We start from the raw sequence: 22,053 nt of genomic DNA, 5'->3' as shown, positions 1-22,053 counted from the left end.
GCCAGTTTTTCCCCTGCTTTTCTTATGATAGTAAATAAGTCTCCTGAGATCTGATGGGTTTATCTTCCACTTTTGCTTCTTCCTCATTTTTTCTCTTGATGCCACCATGTAATAACTGTCTGTTGCCTCTCACCATGATTGTGAGGCCTCCGCAGCCATGTGTAACTGTAAGTCCAACGGAACCTCTTTTTCTTCCTAGTCTCAGATATGTCTATCAGCAGTGTGAAAACAGACTAATATAGTAGTATATCAAACTAATAAAATGAAAGAGAAAAAATAACCCAATCATTTCAACTGATGCAAAGAAAAGCATTTCACAAAATCCAACATCTTTTGATGATTTTAAAAAACACAACAAAATAGGAAAAGAAAAGAACCTCCTCAACATGATAAAGGGCATTTATAAAAACCCCACAGCTAACACTACACTCAATGGTGAAAGGTTTTCCCTGTGATCAGGAACACGACAAGCATGCTGTTGTTTGCTACTTCTATTCAACATTGTACTGGAAATTCTAGGGCAATTAGACAAGAAAATAAATAAAAGATACACAAATTGGAAATAAAGAGGTAAAAATATCTTTATTTGTAAATCTCATGAACCTATATAGAAAATCCAAAGTAACCCACAAAAAAACTGTTATAGCTATGAAACAAGGTTAGCCAAATTGCAGAATACAAAAGTAACATTCAAAACAAAAAAATTTGTATTTCTGTACACTTGCAATGACAAATCCAAAATGAAATTTAAAAACAATTCCATTTACCTAACCTACGTTTGATAGGTGTACCAGAAGGGGATGAAGAGAATGAATCCCAGCTGGAAAATACTCTTCAGGACATCATCCAGGAAAATTTCCCCCACCTAGCAAGACAAGCCAACAACCAAATGCAGGAAATACAGAGAACACCACAAAGATATTCTGCAAGAAGAGCAACCCCAAGGCACATAATCGTCAGATTCAACAAGGTTGAAATAAAGGAGAAAATACTAAGGGCAGCCAGAGAGAAAGGTTGGGTCACCCACAAAGGGAAGCCCATCAGACTCACAGCAGATCTCTCAGCAGAAACACTGCAAGCCAGAAGAGAGTGGGGGCCAATATTCAACAACCTTAAAGAAAAGAACTTTCAACCCAGAATTTCATATCCAGCCAAACTGAGCTTCAGAAGTGAAGGAACAATAAAATCCTTTGCAAACAAGCAAGTACTCAGAGATTTTGTCACCACCAGGCCAGCTTTACAAGAGCTCCTAAAAGAGGCACTACACATAGAAAGGAACAACCAGTACCAGCCATTCCAAAATCACACTAAATGCTAAAGAACATCAACATAATGAAGAATCTACAACAACTAACAGGCAAAACAGCCACTTAGCATCAAAATGGCAGTATCAAATTCACACATAACAATATTAACCCTAAATGTAAATGGACTAAATGCACCAATCAAAAGACACAGACTGGCAAATTGGATAAAAAGCCAAAACCCTTCAGTGTGCTGTATCCAGGAAACCCATCTCACATTCAAGGATACACAAAGGCTCAAAATAAAGGGATGGAGGAAGATTTACCAAGCAAATGGAGAGCAAAAAAAAGCAGGAGTTACAATTCTCATCTCTGATAAAATAGACTTTAAAGCAACAAAGATCAAAAGAGACAAAGAAGGCCATTACATAATGGTAAAAGGATCGATACAACAAGAAGAGCTAACGATCCTGAACATATATGGACCCAATGCAGGAGCACCCAGATACATAAGGCAAGTTCTTAATGACTTACAAAGAGACTTAGATTCCCACACAATAATAGTGGGAGACTTTAACACTCCACTGTCAATATTAGACAGATCAACCAGACAGAAAATCAACAAGGATATCCAGGGCTTGAACTCAGACCTGGAACAAGCAAACCTGATAGACATTTACAGAACTCTCCACCCCAAATCCACAGAATACACATTCTTCTCAGCACCACATCACACCTACTCTAAAATTGACCACATAATTGGAAGTAAAGCACTGCTCAACAAATGCAAAACAACTGAAATCATAACAACCAGCCTCTCAGACCATAGTGCAATCAAGTTAGAAATCAGAATACAGAAACCAACCCAGGACCGCACAGCTTCATGGAAACTGAACAACTGGCTCTTGAATGTTGACTGGGTAAACAATGAAATGAAGACAGAAATAAAGAAGTTCTTCGAAACCAATGAGAACGAAGACACAACATGCCAGAACCTCTGGGACACATTTAAAGCAGTCTCTAGAGGAAAGTATATAGCAATAAGTGCCCATATGAGGAGAATGGAGAGATCCAAAATTGACACCCTATCATCAAAATTGAAAGAGCTAGAGGAGCAAGATCAAAAAAACTCAAAACCCAGCAGAAGACAAGAAATAACTAAGATCAGAGCTGAACTGAAGGAGATTGAGACACGAAAAACCCTTCAAAAAATCAATAAATCCACGAGCTGGTTTTTTTAAAAGATCAACAAAATAGACAGACCACTAGCCAGATTGATTAAAAAGAAAAGAGAGAACAACCAAATAGATGCAATAAAAAATGATAAAGGGGAAATCACCACAGATTCCACAGAAATTCAAACCATCATCAGAGAACATTACAAACAACTCTATGCACATAAACTAGTAAACCTGGAAGAAATGGATAAATTCCTGGACTCCTGTGTCCTCCCAAGCCTAAACCAGGAGGAAGCTGAAACTATGAACAGACCAATAACAAGGTCAGAAGTCGAGGCAGCAATTAAGAGCCTATCACTCAAAAAAAGTCCAGGTCCAGACGGGTTCACAGCCGAATTCTACCAGACACACAAAGAGGAGCTGGTACCATTCCTTCTAAAACTATTTCAAACAATCCAAAAAGAGGGAATCCTTCCCAAATCATTTTACGAGACCAACATCATTCTGATACCAAAACCCGGCAGAGACCCAACAAGAAAAGAAAACTTCAGGCCAATATCCATGATGAACATAGATGCAAAAATCTTCAATAAAATATTGGAAAGCCGATTGCAACAGCAAATCAAAAAACTTATTCACCATGATCAAGTAGGATTCATCCTGGGGATGCAAGGCTGGTTCAACATACGCAAGTCTATAAACGTAATTCACCACATAAACAGAACCAAAAACAAAAACCACATGATTATCTCAATTGACGCAGAGAAGGCATTTGACAAAATTCAACAGCCCTTTATGCTAAAAAGCCTCAATAAACTCGGTATCGATGAAACGTATCTCAAAGTAATAAAAGCTATTTATGACAAACCAACAGCCAATATCATACTGAATGGGCAAAAACTGGAAGCATTCCCTTTGAAATCTGGCACTAGACAAGGATGCCCTCTTTCACCACTCCTATTCAATATAGTACTGGAAGTTCTAGCCAGAGCAATAAGGCAAGAAAAAGAAATAAAGCGTATTCAAATAGGAAATGTGGAAGCCAAACTGTCTCTATTTGCAGACGACATGATAGTATACCTAGAAGACCCCATCGCCTCAGCCCAAAAACTCCTGAAACTGATAAGCAACTTCAGCAAAGTCTCAGGATATAAAATCAATGTGCAAAAATCACAAGCATTCGTCTACACCAATAACAGACTTAAAGAAAGCCAAATCAAGAACGAACTGCCATTCACAATTGCTACAAAAAGAATAAAATGCCTTGGAATACAACTCACAAGGAACATAAGGGACCTCTTCAAGGAGAACTACAAACCACTGCTCAACGAAATCAGAGAGGACACAAACAGATGGAGAAACATTCCATGTTCATGGTTAGGAAGAATTAATATCGTGAAAATGGCTATACTGCCCAAAGTAATTTACAGAATCAACGCTATCCCCATCAAGCTACCATTGACTTTCTCACAGAACTGGAAAAAACCACCATGAACTTCATATGGAACCAAAAGAGAGCCCACATAGCCAAGTCAATTCTAAGCAAAAAGAACACAGTGGGGGGCATCACACCACCGGATTTCAAACTATACTACAAGGCTACAGTAATCAAAACAGCATGGTACTGGTACCAAAACAGAGATATAGACCAATGGAACAAAACAGAGGCACCGGAGGCAACACAACATATCTACAACTATACAATCTTTGATAAACCTGACAAAAACAAGCAAGGGGGAAAGGATTCCCTGTTTAACAAATGGAGTTGGGAAAACTGGCTAGCCATGTGCAGAAAGCAGAAACTGGACCCCTTCCTGACACCTTACACTAAAATTAACTCCAGATGGATTCAAGACTTAAACATAAGACCTGGCACCATAAAAACCCTAGAAGGAAATCTAGGCAAAACTATCCAGGACATAGGAGTAGGCAAGGACTTTATGAACAAAACACCAAAAGCATTGGCAACAAAAGCCAAAATAGACAAATGGGACCTAATGAAACTCCACAGCTTCTGCACGGCAAAAGAAACAGTCACTAGAATGGATCGGCAACCAACAGAATGGGAAAAAATTTTTGCAGTTTACCCATCTGACAAAGGGCTGATATCCAGAATTTACAAAGAACTCAAACAGATTTACAGGAAAAAAACAAACAAGCCCATTCAAAAGTGGGCAAATGATATGAACAGACACTTTACGAAAGAAGACATATATGAGGCCAACAATCATATGAAAAAATGCTCTTCGTCACTGGTCATCAGAGAGATGCAAATCAAAACCACATTGAGATACCATCTCACGCCAGTTAGAATGGCGATCATTCAAAAATCTGGAGACAACAGATGCTGGAGAGGATGTGGAGAAAAAGGAACACTTTTACACTGTTGGTGGGAGTGTAAATTAGTTCAACCATTGTGGAAGACAGTGTGGCGATTCCTCAAGGCCTTAGAAATAGAAATTCCATTTGACCTAGCAATCCCATTACTGGGTATATATCCAAAAGACTATAAATCGTTCTACTATAAGGACACATGTACAGGAATGTTCATTGCAGCACTGTTTACAATAGCAAAGACCTGGAATCAACCCAAATGCCCACTGATAATAGACTGGATTGGAAAAATGTGACACATATACACCATGGAATATTATGCAGCAATCAGAAATGATGAGTTTGTGTCGTTTGTAGGGACATGGATGAATCTGGAGAACTTGTATACTTGGGAGAAAGAGAGCACAGTGACTGTGGGACTTTGTGTCATTCTCAGCAAACTGACACAAGAACAGAAATTGAAACACCGCATATTCTCACTCATAGGCGGGTGATGAAAAATGAGAACACATGGACACAGAAAGGGGAGTACTAAACACTGGGGTCTATAGGGGGGAAAAGGGGAGGGCCAGTGGGAGGGGGAGGTGGGGAGGGATAGCCCGGGGAGAAATGCCAAACTTGGGTGAAGGGGAAAAGGAAAGCAAAGCACACTGCCATGTGTGTACCTATGCAACTGTCTTGCATGCTCTGCTCATGTACCCCAAAACCTAAAATCCAATAAAAAATAAAAATAAAAAAAAATAACAAAAATTCCATTTATAGCAGCATCAAAAAGAAAACACTTAAGAATAAATTTAGCATAGGAAGTACAAGAATTGTACTCTGAAAACTGCAAATAATTGCTGTAAGAAATTAAATAAGACACAAATAAATGGAAGGACATTCTGTGTTCTTAGACTGTAAAACTTAATATTAATATGAAAACACCCCTCAAAGTGATCCCCAGATTCAATGCAATCCCTATCAAAATCTCAACAGCCTTTTTTTTTTTCACAAATAGCAAAAGCTGAGCCTAAAATTTATATGAAATCTCAAGGTACCTCGAGTAACCAGAACAATCTTGAAAAAGAATAAGGTTTGAGGATTTATACTTTCTGATTTCAAAACTTATTACAGAACTATGATAATCAAAACAGTGTGTTACTGGTACAGATATGGATATATACATCAGTGGAATAAAATTGAGAGTTCAGAAATAAAGTCAGGGGAGGCAGCAGAGAAAGATGGTCAAATAGAAGCCTCCACGGATCATCCTTCCTGCAGGGAACACCAAATTGAACAACTATCCACACCAAAAAGAACTTGATAAGAACTGAATATCAGGTGAGTGATCACAGTGTCAGGTTTTAACTTCATATCACTGAAAGAGGTACTGAAGAGTGTAGGAAAGAGAGACTTGAATTACCAATTCCACCACTCCCCTTCGCCCTGGGAACAGTTGCATGGCACGCAGAGAGAATCTGAGAATCTGTATACTTGGGAGAAAGAGAGCACAGTGACTGTGGGACTTTGCATTGGAACTCAGTGCTTCCCTGTCACAGTAGAAAGCAACTCTGTGAAATAAAGGAAAAACTCAGCTTGTGTCCATGGAGAGAGCATTTAGACCATACCTAGCCAGAGGGGAATCACCCATCCCAGAGGTTAGAACCTGAATTCAAACAAGCCTCGCCACTACAGGCTAAAGTGCTCTGGGGTCCCATCTAAACTTAAAAGGCAGTATAGGCCACAAGGACTGAAATTCCTGGGCAAGTCCTGGTGCTATGCTGGGCTCAGAGCCAGTAGACTTCCGGGGCCATGTGACCCAGTGGGATGACATTTCTAGACACACCCTGGGCCAGAAGGGAACTTGCTTTCTTGAAGATAAGAACCCAGTCCTGGCAGGATTTATCATCTGGTGACTAAAACGCCCTTGGGATGCAAATAATCAGGCATGATACCCAGGTAGTACGCACCATGGGCCTTTGGTGTGACTCAGGGATGTGCTGGCTTCAGATGTGACCCAGCACATTCCCAGCTGTGTTGGCTATGGACAGAGACTCTTTGTGCTAGATTAAAGGGGACAGAAGAGTTAAGGGGACTGACTTTGTCTTGCACCTTAGGTACCAGTTCAGCCACAGTGAGGCAGAGCACCAATTGAGCTCTTGGAGTCCTCAGTTCCAGGACTTGGCTCTTGGACAGCATTTCTGGACTGGCCTTGGGTTAGACGGGAGCCCACTGCTCTGAAGGGAGAGTCCCAGGCCTTATAGCATTCACTACAAGTTGACTGAAGAGCCTGTGGGTTTTGAATCAACATTGGTGGTAGCCAGGCAGTACACATCAAGGGCATAGGGTGGTGGTGACCATGGGGAGAGGCTGTTCTGTTTGTGGAGAAAGGAAGGAAGAATGGGAAGGACTTTGTCTTTTGGTTTTGGTGACAGCTCACCTGCAAGAATACACTGTCAGGTAGATTCCTAAGGTTTCTGACTCGAAGCCCTGGCTCCCAGATGGTATCTCTGGACTCACCCAGGATGAGAGGAACTCTCTGTTCTTAAGGAAAGAACACAAATCTGGCTGGCTTCACCACCTGCTGATTGTGTAGTCCTAGGTCCTTGAGCAAACATAGGCAGTAGCCTGACAGTGGTTAACAAGGGCCTTGGATGAGACCCAGTGCTGTGCTGGCTTCAGGTCTGACTCAATGCAGTCCCAGTGGTGGTGGCCTGAGGGGTGCTTGTATCACCCTTCCCCCAGCTCCAGGTGGCTCAGCAGAGAGAGAAGAATCTAGGAAAAAGTAAGGGAAGAGAACAAGAGTCTCTGCCTGGCAATCCAGATAATTCTTCTGGATCTTATCCAAGACCACGAAGGCAGCACCTCTATGAGCCTTCAAGAAACACAGCATTACTGAGCTTCAAGAAACACAGCATTACTCTGCATATGGGTACTCCCTAATGCAGATACAGCTGCAGGAACCAGAACCTTATATCACAACACTCAGTACCTGGAAAGTCACACCAAAGGACAGGTACAAACAAGCCCAGACTGCAAAGACTACAATAAATACCTAACTCTTCAATGCCCAACAAGCATCAAGACCACCTAGAAAAACATGACCTCAGCAAGTTAACTAAATAAGGCACCAGGGACCAATCCTGGAGAAACAGAGATATGTGACCTTTGAGACAGAATTCAAAATAGCTGTTATGTGGAAACTCAGTGAAATGTAAGATAACAGAGAAGGAATTCAGAATCTTATCAGGTAAATTTAACAGAGACTGAAATAATTAAAAAGAATCAAGCAGAAATCCTGGAGTCGAAAAATGTAATTCACATATGTGTCAGTCTCTTACCAGCAGAATTGATTAAGCAAAAGAATTAGTAAGCTTGAAGAAAAGCTATTTAAAAATACACACTAGAGGAGACAAAAGAAAAAATAATAAAAAGGAATGAAGCATGCCTACAAGATCTACAAGATCTAGAAATAACCTCAAAAGGAAAAATCTTACTTAATTTAATTTATTTTATTTTATATTGAGATGGAGTCCCACTCTGTCACCCAGGCTAGGGTGCAGTGGCGTGATCTTGGCTCACTACAACCTCTGCCTCCTGGGTTCAAGTGAGTCTCCTGCCTCAGCCTCCCGAGTACCTGGGACTACAGGTGCTCACCACCACACCCAGCTAATTTTTATATTTTTAGTAGAGACAGGGTTTCACTATGTGGCCTGTATGGTCTCGATCTCTTGACCTTGTGATCTGCCTCCCTCGGCCTCCCAAAGTGCTGGGATTACAGATGTGAGCCACCGTCCCAGCCAGAAGGACAAATCAAAGACTTATTGGCTTTATGGAGGAGGTAAAGAGAGAGAGAGAGACGGAGTAGAAAGTTTACTTAACAGAGAACTTTCCAGCACTAGAGAAAGATACCAATATTCAATACAAGAAAGTTATAGAACACTAAACAGACTTATCCCAAAAAAGACTACCTCAAGGCATTTATTATTCAAGCTCCTAAAAGTCAAGGATAAAGAAAAGATCCTAAACACAACAAGAGAAAAGAACGAATTCCATAAAATGGAGCTCCAACATATCTGTCAGAAAACTTTACAGGCCAGGAGAGAGTGGCATGACTTATTTAATGTGCTGAAGCAAGGATACTAGAATAGTATATCCAGTGGAAATACCCTTCAAACATGAAGGAGAAATAAAGACTTTCCCAGACAAACAAAAGATGAGGGATCTCATCTACATCAGATCTTTCCTATAAGAAATGCTAAAAGGAGTTCTTTAATCTGAAAGAAAAGGACATTAATGAGCAACAAGAAATCATTTGAAGTTGTAAAACTCACCAATAAGTACACAGAAAAACACAGAATATTAGAACACTGTAATTGTAGGGTATAAAATATTCATATTTTGAGTAGAAAGAATGAAAGATTAATTGATCAAAAATCAGCTTTTCAAGACACAGACAGTACAAGTATGAATAGAAACAACAAAAAGTTTAAAAGGGATGAAGTTAAAGTGTAAAAGTTTTATCAGTTTTCTCTTTGCTTGTTTGTTTATCCAATCAGTGTTAAGTTGTCATCAGTTTAAAATAACAGGTTGTAAGATATTATTTGCAAGCTTCATGGTAACCTCAAGTAAAAAAAAAAAAAAAAAACAAAAGCATACAACAAGCACACACAAAAAACCAAAAGCAAGAAATTAAAACATACCACCAGAGAAAATTACCTTCACTAAAAGGAAAACAGGAAAGAAAGACGAGAAACCTACAAATCAACCAGAGTAAAGAAATAAACTCAGACATTTATGGTCAACTATTTTTGACAAGAGTGCCAGGATCACTCAACAGGAAAATAATAGTCTTCCAACAAATGGTGCTGGAACAAGTGGTTATCCACAAGTTAAAAAAATTAAACTGGACCCCCTATCTCACACCATATACAAAAATTAACTCAAAATGGATCAAAGACTTCAATGTAAGAGCTAAAATTATAAAACTGAGAAGAAATATATGTGCAAATCTTTGTGACCTCAGTTTGGCAGTGGTTCTTAAGTATGACACCAAAGGCACAAGCAACAAAAGAAGGAAGATAGAAATTGGACTTCATCAAAATTTGAAAGTTTTTGCATCAAAGAACTCTATCAAGAGAATAAAAAACAATCTATACAATGGAAGAAAATACTTGCAAATCAAATTTCTGCTAAGACTCTGGTGTCCAGAATATATAAACAGGGTGTTCAGCATTAGGGAACTGCAAATTAAAACCACAATGAAATATCACTTTGCACCACTAGGATGGCTAAAGTAAAAACATATAGTTAATAACAAGTGTTGACAAGGATATGGAGAAACTGAAACCTTCATGCATTGCTGGTGGGAATTTAAAAGGGTACAGCTGTGCGGTATAAAAAACTGTTTGACAGTTCCTCAATAAGTTAAACATAGAATTACCATATGACCTAGCAATTTCACTCCTAGAGTATATAACTAAAAGAATTGAAAACAGACATTCAAACAAAAATGTGTACATGGATATCCATGGCAACTATATTCATAATAGCCAAAACCTACCAAAATGTTTATCAGCAGATGAATAGTTAACCAAAATGTGGTATACAATGGAACATTATGCAGCTATAAAAGTAATTAAATACTGATATATGCTAAATCATAAATAAACCTTGAAATCATTATGTTAAGCGAAAAAAGCTAGACACAAGAGGCCACATATTTCAGGGCTCCATTTTTTTAATGAAATATCAAGAATGGCATATCCATAGGGAAAGAAGAGACTATTGTTTGCCAGAGATGGAGGGGAGAAGAAAGTAGAAAGTGACTGCTTAATGGATGGAGGGTTTTCGTTTGGGATGATGAAAAATTTCTGGAAATGAATAGTGGTAATGGTTCCACAATATTGTGAACATACTTAATATCTTTAAATCACATACCTTAAAATTTTAAATGATAAATTTTATGTTACGTGTATTTTGCCCACAAAACAAAAACAAGAACAAAAACAACTATCCAAATGAACAAAAAGCACTTCCAAGGTAAACTTCTATGTTTATCTAATTGTAAACATCATTTCTAGACTCATCACTTCTTGTGCAAAAATGGCTAAGCTGTAATAAAACAAAACATGATGCATACACATAATGACTAATGACAAAAAGAGAACATCATTCTTACACTTGAAGTACTGTTATGGGTTAAATTGTCCTCTCCAACCTCAATTCCTATCTTGAAGCTTTAGTCTTCAGGATGTGATTGCACTTGGAGATAACACCTTTAAAGGCAATAATTAATTTAAAATGAGTCTGTTAGAGTAGGACTTAATCCAAATTAACTGGCATCCTTCAAGAAGAGGCATCTTTGTGAGGCATCCTGGCCCACAAAAGACAGTAGAGATGGGGGGTGCACAGAGGAAAGACCATGTGAGGACACAATGAGAAGACAGTCATCTACAAGGCAAGGTGAGGCTTCAGAAGAAACTACACCAGTTACCACCCTGATCTTGGACTTCCAACCTCTAGAATGGTGAGAAAATAAACTTTGTGTTGTCTGTAGTCTTTTGTCATGGCAGCCCTAGCACACTAATAACAAGTACACAGGCCTGAAAGTGTCTAAAATTAACATCAAAAGAAATTTAGAAAACTGTTTGGCAAACTGAATAGGAAGCAGGGACATATAAAATAAATGAAATAGGAGTAAAGACAGGAGGAGAAAAAATAATTATGTGAAAAGATAATAGAAGGAAATCAGAAAGGAGGCCAGTAAACTAAAAATGCATTACTATAACAGAATTGAAATCTTCTTTATAAAGAGTAAACAACAAGCAAACATAAGAAACAGAATCTGTGACATGATACGTAAACCTGAGAATTCTTCCGAACTGTAGAAGAACATGGAAGATATGAAATAAGGAAGTAGAGATGATCAATTTAAATTACAGAAAATGCAGACCTGTAAGAACTGTGAAGCTTCCTGAAGAAGAAACAAAGCCAATAAAATTGAAGCAATAATCATTTAATAAATTAACTTTCTGAGTAGATAAATTTCAAAATATAAATAGAACCACACTTGGTTAGTTTCTGGTAAAAATTTCAAATCACAAAAATAGAGAAAAAGGTTCTGAAAATATTTAAGACCAAAAATTGTTCACCTTTGAAGTGATCATTCACCATGTTTGACAGTTGTTTAAAAAATTACTGGTGCTGTTCTGTTAAAAATGTGACAGTCATGATTAAATAATTTTTCAATTTTTTATAAACATAGAACACTGTCTTTCCCTAGGGCATCACTAAACATTTGCTTTTTTATTATTTAAGCAAATAGTTGCTTGTTGCAACTCAGGGTGAATTAAAGACTTAAATGTAAAACCCAAAACTATAAAAACCCGGAAGAGAACCTAGGTAGTACCATTCAGGACATAGGCATGGACAAAGATTCCATCACAAAGATACTAAAAGCAATTGCAAAAAAAGCAAAAATTGATGAAAGGGATCTAATTAAAGAACTGCACAACAAAATAAATGATCAACAGAGTAAACAGATAACCTACAGAATGGGAGAAATTTTTTGCAAACTATCCATCTGACGAAGGTCTAATATCCAGTATCTACAAGGAACTTAAACAAATTTATAAGAAAAAACACCCCCATTAAACAGTGAGCAAAGGACAGGAACAGACGCTTCTAAAAAGAAGACGTATGTGACCACAAACATATTGAACAAAGCTCAACATCACTGATCATTAAAGAAATGCAAATCAAAACCACAATGAGATACCATCTCATATCAGTCAGAATGTCTATTATTAAAAAGTCAAAAAATATTACTAACAGATGGTGGTAAGATTGTGGAGAAAAAGGAATGTTTATACACTGTTGGTGGGAGTGTAAAATAGTTCAACCATTGTGGAAGACAGTGTGGCAATTCCTCAAAGACCTAAAGACTGAAATACCATTTGACCCAGCAACCCCATTACTGGTTTTATTCCCAAAGGAATATTAGTCATTCTATTATAAAGACTCATGCACAGGTATGTTCATTGCAGCACTATTCACAATAGTAAAGATGTGGAATCAAGCTAGATGCCCATCACTGATAGAATGGATAAAGAAAATATGATACATATCCACCACTATGGAGTACTGTGCAGCCATAAAAAGAATGAGATCATGCCCTTTGCAGGAACATGATAGAGCTAGAGGCCATTATCCTTAGCAAACTAATGCAGAAACAGAAAACCAAATACCATACTTACTTATTAGTGGGAGCTAAATTATAAGAACACATGAACACATAGATGGAACAACACACACTGGGGCCAATCAGAGGGTAGAGGGTAGGAGGAGGGAGAGGATCAGGAAAAATAACTAATGAGTATTAGGCTTAATGCCAGAATGATAAAAATAATCTATAAACAAACCCTCATGGTACAAGTTTATCTATATAACTATTGAGTCCAGCTCGGCCGTAGAGATCCCCACCCAGGGGGTGCTGACGGAATTAAGGAGCAGACACCCAGATAGAACAGCAAAGCGGGACTTTCTGGAGACCAATAGCCTTCCAAGCAGAGAGCCTCAGGGGGCTGACAGCATTCCGGGCTGAGGGCCCCAAACCGACTCTGACCCACATAGTTATTCTCTCTAAACAGGTGATGATTATTAACAGATGTTCAGTATTTTCTCATAACACAAAAATAAACCAGGTAGGCAGCTGGTGCCCACTTACCACTGATCACAGACAAACTAAAAAGTATTCTCCACAAGGGAGCCATGGGGGCAGGGTCACATATCCTGTGCTTAAAGAATTGTTTTAACCAGTGTATGATATTTATATACTGTCCTTCCGCTTTAGAATGCCCCAAGTTGTTTTACACTTGAAGATGGGGGAGGCTCCTAGGTTTTCCTTGCCATCATTCTTCCTAGTATATATTTTATCATACACTCAGCATTTCTCAGCAATCATACACTCAGCATTTCTCAACATATGACAAACCTGCACATGTATCCCTGAACTTAAAATAAAAGTATATAAAAAAAGGAAGGGCAGAGTTCCCTTATGAATGAAAAATTATACATGCATAAATATATATATATGTGTGTGTATATATATATGTGTGTATATATGTATATATATATATATGTATAGAGAGAGATAGAAAGAGAAACAAAGATCATAGGGAGTAAAAGACTAAATGGATGTATTCTAAATTGTAACAGTGATTGATTATAACAATATGGATTCTGAGGTAAGACAGATCTAGGTCTGAATAAGTAAATTTGATCAATTCTTTCACCCTCAGAGTCCCAGTTTTCTCTGTTATAAATTGGAGCCAAAACAACTGCATGAGGTTGTTGTGCTAATTAGGTAAGATAATGCTTGTGGAGTAGTACTTGGCAAACAAAACTAAAGACTGTTAGTATTACTCTGATTTGATCAATAAGGAGTATGTTTTCTTCTTTTGCTTTACTTCCCATTTTTGTTAGAGGAAACTGAATTACTTTCACTTAATAACAAAACTAACTAAAAAGAACAGTACACAACATTTCTGGGATTATTGACCCTGCGTATTTTGTTCAAAGATTAAACAAGCCTCCATACAGATGGACAAAGCCGAAACCGCAGTGCTACAGCTCTGATTCAGCAAGGAAAGGCTCTCCTCCCTTGCTGGAGAGTTGTAAAAACAGGCCCTTCCCTCCCGCGTGCCGCACTGAGAAAACTCAGGAGAAAGTTCCAGGAGGAAGTTCTCCTGGTATATTGTGAAGATACAAGCACAAAGTTCATGTGGGACATTTACTTAACAAATGCTTGGCATCACACAGAAGCCACTGATAGCTTGGAAATTAACCTGTATTAGGCCAGATCTACTTCACTATAGGGCGTTTTCTACAGCCAAACTTCCAAAAATAAAGGACATATCATTATAGCTATCCTCTTAAGGTATGAGAGTAGCTATAATGATATGTCCTTTATTTTTGTAAGTTTCATTGACATTACCATTCTCAGGATTTAGTGTGTATGGAAAGAAAAATTTATTTCCTCATTCATCACTAGGTTCATGGCTAAGGCCCCATGACAAAAGACAAATTAGCAAGAGAAAAGTATACAGATTTATTTAATAAATGTTTCACATGACATGGGAGCCTTCGGAAATAAAGATCTGGAGATCCAGGTAAACTTGTATATTTTTATGCTAGGAAGAGTGGATAGTTGTGCAGAAGTATAATTAGCTACAGGGGTTATGATCTAATGGTAATAAACTGGGGGAGACTTAGCAAGGCCTGTTTGTTCAGATTCTTCTCTCTGTCTCTGTGTCTTCAGAGATAGGCACATTTCTTTCCTCTGGGTACAGGGAGGGCACCTCTGGAATGACAGTCTTATGACCTACTTCAGGGGAAGGTCAGCTACATTTTATGACCTGCTCCAGGAAAGAAGGGGCAAGGGTGAATGTGACATACTGCTTCTGCTGTTTCTGCAAATGCTAATATTCCATATTTTGGGGTAATGAGTTCCAAATCCTATCAGTTTTGTACTCAGATTGGTTTATAGGCAGTTTGCCTTCACACTAACAATTCACATTTTAAAATAAACAACTACCATAAAGTCAAGTTTACGTTCTTGCAGTCAAGCAGGGCACTAACATTATATCCAGAAAAGCACAAAGGGGGAAGTGGTCTTTCACAAATTTCAGTAAACATAATAGTGTCAATAAATCTTGCAAACTAAGTGAATCCAGTGCATCTAGGTGATAAAAATATTTAGGTGTAAAACCATCAACTATTCCAGATATTGCAAGCTTGTTGAGGGCCAAGTTACTGTCCTAGATCATTTGTATTTTCAAAAACACCTGGCAAAGTATTTTGCACAATACATACCTGGGACCTGATTGGTTTTGTTGATTAATATCCAAAATACTTGTATTGACATTTGCGAGTCTTGCAAATACAGGCTCAACCCTGTAACCACAGGGAAAGCATTTGATGCATTTTTAAAAATAGCAATGAGGTATCTACTTTTTAAACACCATATGGCAAAGGAACAGTGAACATTTGAATGATTATTGAGAAGTATAAAATGCTGACAGCGAAACTATATCTTCCACTGAGTGGGCAGCCCATTCTTAATAAGATATTCATCCCAGGCACAGGTAACAGACCTGAAGTTAATCTCAGTATGTCCCCCTCCTCCTCTACAATGCAGTTTTTAACTTTAATTCTGCAGAATGTTTACTTCAGGAAAATTTTTAAAAATATCAAAATCAGGCCGGGCGCGATGGCTTATGCTTGTAATCCTAGCACTTTGGGAGGTTGAGGTGGATGGATTATGAGGTCAGAAATTCGAGACCAGCCTGGCTAACCCAGTGAAACCCCGTGTCTACTAAAAATACAAAAATTAGCTGGGCATGGTGATGTGCACCTATAATCCCAGCTACTCAGGAGGCTGAGGCAGGAGGATCACTTGAACCTGAGAGACAAAGGTTGCAGTGAGCCCAGATCATGCCACTGCACTCCAGTCTGGGTGACAGAGCTAGACCCTGTCTCAAGAAAAAAAAAAGCCAAAATCAGTCTTTCTTTTTAACTTAATTTCTTTTAAAAATACATGCATATTTGTAAAATATTCTGTGTAAATAACAAGGTGTGGTCATGTCATATTTTAAACTTTTTATAATTGAATACTTAAAACGTACATAAAAGTAGACAGAACAGTATCATGAATGCCAATGTACATATCATCAGGCCTGCCAACAACCCATGGGTCATCCTGCCCATCCACACCCTTATCTGTTCCTTACAGTGCTTTATTATTTTGAAATAATAGATAATTATATATTTCTTTCTTTTTTTTTTTTAATAGAGGGGACTTTTATTTTTTTAGAGAATTCAGACAGCCATTGGTTATACAGAGCCATTTCTCAGCACTCTTTTCTTTCTACTTAAGAAATCAGAATACAACATGATGAAGATGATGCCAAAACAAGACTGCTGGTTCACATCACCTAGGATACAAATACACACTTAATCACTTGACACTTTATTGAATGCAAAGCAAGATTTAGCATCTTTGCCTTTGTTGTACATAGCTGAAGCGGGAGCCCAGGGAGGGAGGACTGCATGATTTTTCTTGGCGGGGGAGGTGTGCACCCTGCAGTCCTGTGGTGTTGTGGGAAGATCAGCCCATATTCTGTCGGTTGCCATAGCCCCTAGGATGGGTGTCCTTCCAGTCATCCCACTCCCGAGCTCTGTACAGTGTTTGTTCATCGTTGTCTTCCTCCTTTTTTTCTTGCTTTTCCTGTTGCTGAGCTGCTTTTCTGAATTCTTCTTCTGGCGTTTCCTTGGCTATTCCCTGATCTGGTAATGCTCCATGTTTCCAGTGTTGCTCATACCAGTCACTCACCGTCATAGTTGCCAGACTTGGATAACCAGCTCCAAATACTTTGTCTTGGGCCGTGATCCGAGTGAGAATGAAGGGTTTCATTGGAGGCCTCTCCAGATGAGATGCGTTAGAAGTTGATGCCTCTCTTGAAGAGTCTCTTTCTCTCAGGATCTTTATTTCCTGGTCAATGCTCTCAATCTCTTCTAAGCTGATATCAATCCACCTCTGAAGGTGAAGAAGATAATATTCACGAACACGCTCATCATCTGCTTGACCACTTTCCACAGCAGATTTCATTGTAGACAACCTATGCTCCAACTCCTTCTTCTGCTTGTATCTCTCTATTTTAGCCTGTCTTTGAGATGCCATAGCAACAAGGCTAGGATAAGCCATGGAGGAATTAGCAGTGTGATTTTCAGCTGAGTTGTCCTTCGTTTCAGGCATCTCAAACTCTACCACATGATGGCAACGGCATTCAGTTAAGTAGTTTATAAAGTGTTCTCGAGCCTGCTGCAAATGATCTAGACGCTTGCTGGGGTTGACCTGTTTCACGGTGAGGGCTCCTTGAAACGCTGGCACCAATAGATACTTCAGGTCGGCGGAAGCAATCTCTTCCAAATCTTCATTTCGGCTGAACAAGTCGAGCTGCTTTAACATTTCGGCAGCCTTCTCAAGGAGGTCCAGGCCCTTGAACACCTTCTCCTGGACTATTCGGGAACCGGCGGGTTCAGTCGCTACTTCTACCTCATCTAGCAGCTGTTTGCTGGTTTCGAATAGCTCTGGGAGCCGCGGCAGCAGTAACTCGTCTTCAGCGGCCATCTTGAGGAGGGAGGAGCCCGGAAGATCTTCGATAATTATATATTTCATTTAATATTTAGGTTAATTAAATAAGAAATTGACCTAAAAGATAAAGACTCTTTTATAAATAACCATGTTATCAGCATGTCTGAAAAATTAATAATTCCTTAATTATCAAGTATCCATTATTTAAATTATGTCATAAACATTGCCATAAATAGATTTATTGTTTTAAAGCTTGTTCATTCATTTTTTCTGATTGTTTTGTTTTAGATTCAACAGTTACTTATGCTTGTTTGTTACATGGGCATTACATGCACAGCGGGGGAATTGGGCCTCTAATGTACTCATCACCCAAATACTGAATATTGTACTCAAAAGGTATTTTTCAACCTTCATCCCCCTCCATTCTCCCCACTGGAGTCGCTAGTGTCTATTACATCCACATTTGTGACCACATGTACCCGTGGTTTAGCTGCCACTTACAGGTGAGAACATTCCCTATTCCCTTTCCATTTTGTCTGTGATTTTTATCTATTGAATAAATCCATTTGTTTGTATTTCAGAATCCCTGGCTGCTCTGATGATTATAGTTGCAATTGTTTCCTTTATTCTCAGTTTTTCCTGTGAATTAGTCATTGGATGTAAAGTCCCCATTAGATTCAGGTTTGTTTTTTTTTTTTTTTTTTTTTTTGCTTTGGGGTGTTTTTGGTTGGGCAGAAGGCAGGACTTTTTCCTCGCTTTTTGTGTCAGATCCTATCATTTTCAGTGCAGTTTTTAAAAAGTATTTTTTTCTTTTACCTCATTCTTGCCTTTGTTTTGCCCATACTTTATATCTGCAAGTAACCCTTATTAAAAACAGAGTGCACACCACTTCCCCTTCATATTTTTCTCCATGTTCACATAGATATCTTTACACATGCACAGAGTTTGCTTTATAAAAATGAGGTCATGGAAAGCCTTCCAAGTCAAATAGTAGAGCTTGAGTGTGTTGTATTTAGTGGTTGCAAAATAATGTTCCACTGTGCATATGTACCACAATTTACTGTTATCTCACTACTAGTGGGTACTTGCTTTGCTCCCAGTTCTTTTTGTCCCATCCTGTTCATACACTGTTATATACATTTATATAGGACAGAATCCTAGGAGTAGGATTTTGTCTCAAATATTAGCTTTTTATTTTAACAGATGTTTTTCTCTGGACAGCTTTCAAAAAAGTCTGCAGCAATTTACATATCCACCAGCAAAGGATGAGATCACCTTTCCCCACACAATCTTAGTCGCAAGGAGCCAGCAAGGATCAGGGGTTCTTCAAGGAGAGGGGAAAGCTCTATGAGATTCCTTACTCAGTGATAAATGAGTTAACAGTGAATGATCCCTAATAGAAAGGCCCCTTTCTATTCATCTCTGAATCTCTTTAGCCACATAGGCCTCACATAGAATCAAAGTCCAGAACACCCCAAACCAGGGTCTGAAGACAGTTGTCTCTAACTCACTCCTTCCCACTTCATGAATCCCTCTTTTTTACTGGATAGTTCCTACATATTACACAATCAGCTGCATCTAGCATCTGCTCTTAATTTCATTTGATATTTTATCATCTCAGTTAAGATTCTGGGAAAAAGACTTGCCTGGGACTGAAAGCAAACTAGGAAACTTAGCAGGAAGATCATTCTTAAGGTAGGAAAACTTTTAACTCTCCACATGTGATAGTCATACCAAAAGGAGCACCCACCTCCCTCCTGCTGTGATAAACATGTTTTCTTCATAAGCCTTCATCTTTCCTTCTTGCAAGTCCTTTCTTGTTGCTGGAAACCCACAGTGTTTCTGTTCATTTGTTACTTTCATTCTCATCCATCTCCTCTCTTGCTCCATCTACCAGAACAATAATCCCCAATATAATACTTCTCACCTCACTTTTCAACCGAGGACCTCTTGTTGGGTAAGCTAAAAGGATACGTGTTCTGCAAATAAGAAAAATCTTTATTTAAAGAACCCACCAAATGTTCCCATGACCTGGTCCCTAACTATTTGTATATCTAAAGATCATCTAGTATAGAGAAACAAAAGATTAGCCCAGCTTCACCTTACAGCTGGTAGTCATGAAAAGCCAAATCAATAACAAAGCTGGTAGTTTTGACCAAACCTAGCTACAAAGAAGCTACTTAAATGTCAAAGGCATTGTTTGTATAAAAAAGGGACAAATGTACGGTTCCCTTTATAATAGAAATAAGAGAACTGCCTGTTGACAAAGGGAGGAGGGAGAAAATACAAAGTACACTTTTAAAACATGAAGTCTTTATACCAGTTCATAGTCATTCAGAGAAACACATTCCACTGAGAGTGACTTCAGAGAGAGGATTACACTATTATGCTAGAAGGAAGAGGCCGCTATGCTTGCTCCATCACAGCCTCACCCTGCTCATCAGCCTTACAAGAGTGACACCAGATATACTTCAGGAGTTGGACCCACCACAGCCTGCACCCTGGAATAAGTGCTTTTCTCCAGTCAAAGCTCATCTTAGAATTCTCTGACTTAGACCATCCCCAGAACGGTGCAGTTGCAGGAAGCCTGATGTATGTCACCTGAGACAGCCTTGGATCTGAGTTTCCTCCTTACTTGTTGGCATTTGGAAAAGGATGGAGAAGGCACTCTTGGATAGCCAGATGGGAGGCATATAGGTTTAGAAGAAAACGGGTAACTCTATCTTTAGTGTGTTGCCTATGATGGTATCCAGCCTTACCACTGTAAACTTACACTCCACCTACAAACATTAAATTAAAATCCATAGTGCAATCCTTTGTTTTAAAAAAGAACTAGGAAAAAACCTCAAATGGCAATTTCACTCTGTATTTTTTTTAATGTGATCTTTGATCTGAACTCAATGTAGGAATAGTAATGAACAAGGTAGTACTTTCAAAGGTTGCATATTAAGAGGTGAAATGAAAGACAACTTAGCAGTTGAGATGTGAATTTGAATGTGTATATAGTTACAGTCTGGATAAGACACTGCTAACAAATGATTTCATTAACTGATCACTTACTTGGGGCCACTGGACAAGGGGAAGGTGTGTTTCAATTGTGGTGCCAATATACTGAAACTGAGCCCTTTGAGTTGGGCCCACTGGAATTGAGGGACAAGCCAGTAGATGGCAAGAATCTGGCTGGGCGCGGTCACTCATACCTATAATCCCACTACTTTGGGAGGCCGAGGCAGGTGGATTCCGGGGTCAAGAGATTGAGACCATCCTGGTCAACATGGTGAAACCCCGTCTCTACTAAAAATACAAAAATTAGCTGGGCATGGTGGTGTGCACCGTAGTCCCAGCTACTCGGGAGGCTGAGGCAGGAGAATTGCTTAAACCCAGGAGGCGGAGGTTGCGGTGAGCCGAGATCGCGCCATTGCACTCCAGCCTGAGTAACAAGAGTGAAACTCTATCTCCAAAAAAGAATTCTAATTTATAATATGCAAATCAGTCTAAACATTTAATTTTTTAAAAGTCTATTTGAAAAGTTTTTGAAACGGGGCTGCACTAGGCAAGATTATTAAGAAAGCAAAACTTTACTGTTATAACCTTTTCTTTGCCCTTTTCAGTTAATACTCCACGACCACCCAGGTGCATGAGGCTCTCTTCACCTCTCACTGACAATAACATGCTCACAGGAAAGGTTCAATGTTAATTATTTACACCTTTCTTTTTGTGGATTTAAGTAAATGTACTATTTATCTATGAGGTTTTATATTTAAGCCATACTTGTGAAATGTTAAAGAGAAAAATATATATTTAGCACATTTGGGCACTGTGTGTATCTGAGTAAATTTCATGTTGGTTTTTTGTTCTTCTGAAGAAAAAAGATCCCCACTTATTTTAAAGGGTAATGGCAGTGTCTAGACTACACCTAGACATTTATGTTCATCCATATGCTCATTCCAGCTGAACCATAATAACTCAATTTTCAAAGAAGGAATATAGAGCCTGGGAAATCTGAAGAGTATGGCAATAAACTGGCACACAAGGAAACTGAAAATGAAAAATCAGCAAAGTGGCAGGTGTACCTGCCTATGTGGCTACAGTGGTGAGTTCGGTGAAGGATGGCAGGCTACATGGAAGATATTAGCACCATCTCTTCCCCTCCTCACCT

General features: G+C 38.8%; 1 protein-coding gene and 1 pseudogene across 2 annotated transcripts in view; both read right to left on the bottom strand.

Moving 5' to 3' along the window:
- The window catches only part of LOC100399209 (fibrous sheath-interacting protein 2-like), a 91,440-nt gene that overhangs the window by 20,206 nt on the left and 49,181 nt on the right, over nt 1–22,053 (bottom strand). The window contains exon 9 of one of the 2 annotated variants that reach the window (XM_078327451.1): nt 18,577–19,784. The exons of the other annotated variant lie outside the window; for it this stretch is intronic. The gene's annotated coding sequence lies outside the window, so the exon portion shown is untranslated. Of the gene's footprint in view, nt 1–18,576; nt 19,785–22,053 lie in introns of those variants that run through there. 2 annotated transcript variants of the gene reach the window in all.
- Nucleotides 16,673–17,939, bottom strand: LOC100404526 (immunoglobulin (CD79A) binding protein 1 pseudogene; annotated as a pseudogene).

Source organism: Callithrix jacchus, chromosome 6, assembly GCF_049354715.1.
Source record: "Callithrix jacchus isolate 240 chromosome 6, calJac240_pri, whole genome shotgun sequence".
NCBI classification, from domain to species: Eukaryota; Metazoa; Chordata; class Mammalia; order Primates; family Cebidae; genus Callithrix; species Callithrix jacchus.
This window is presented reverse-complemented; position numbering and strand designations above follow the sequence as displayed.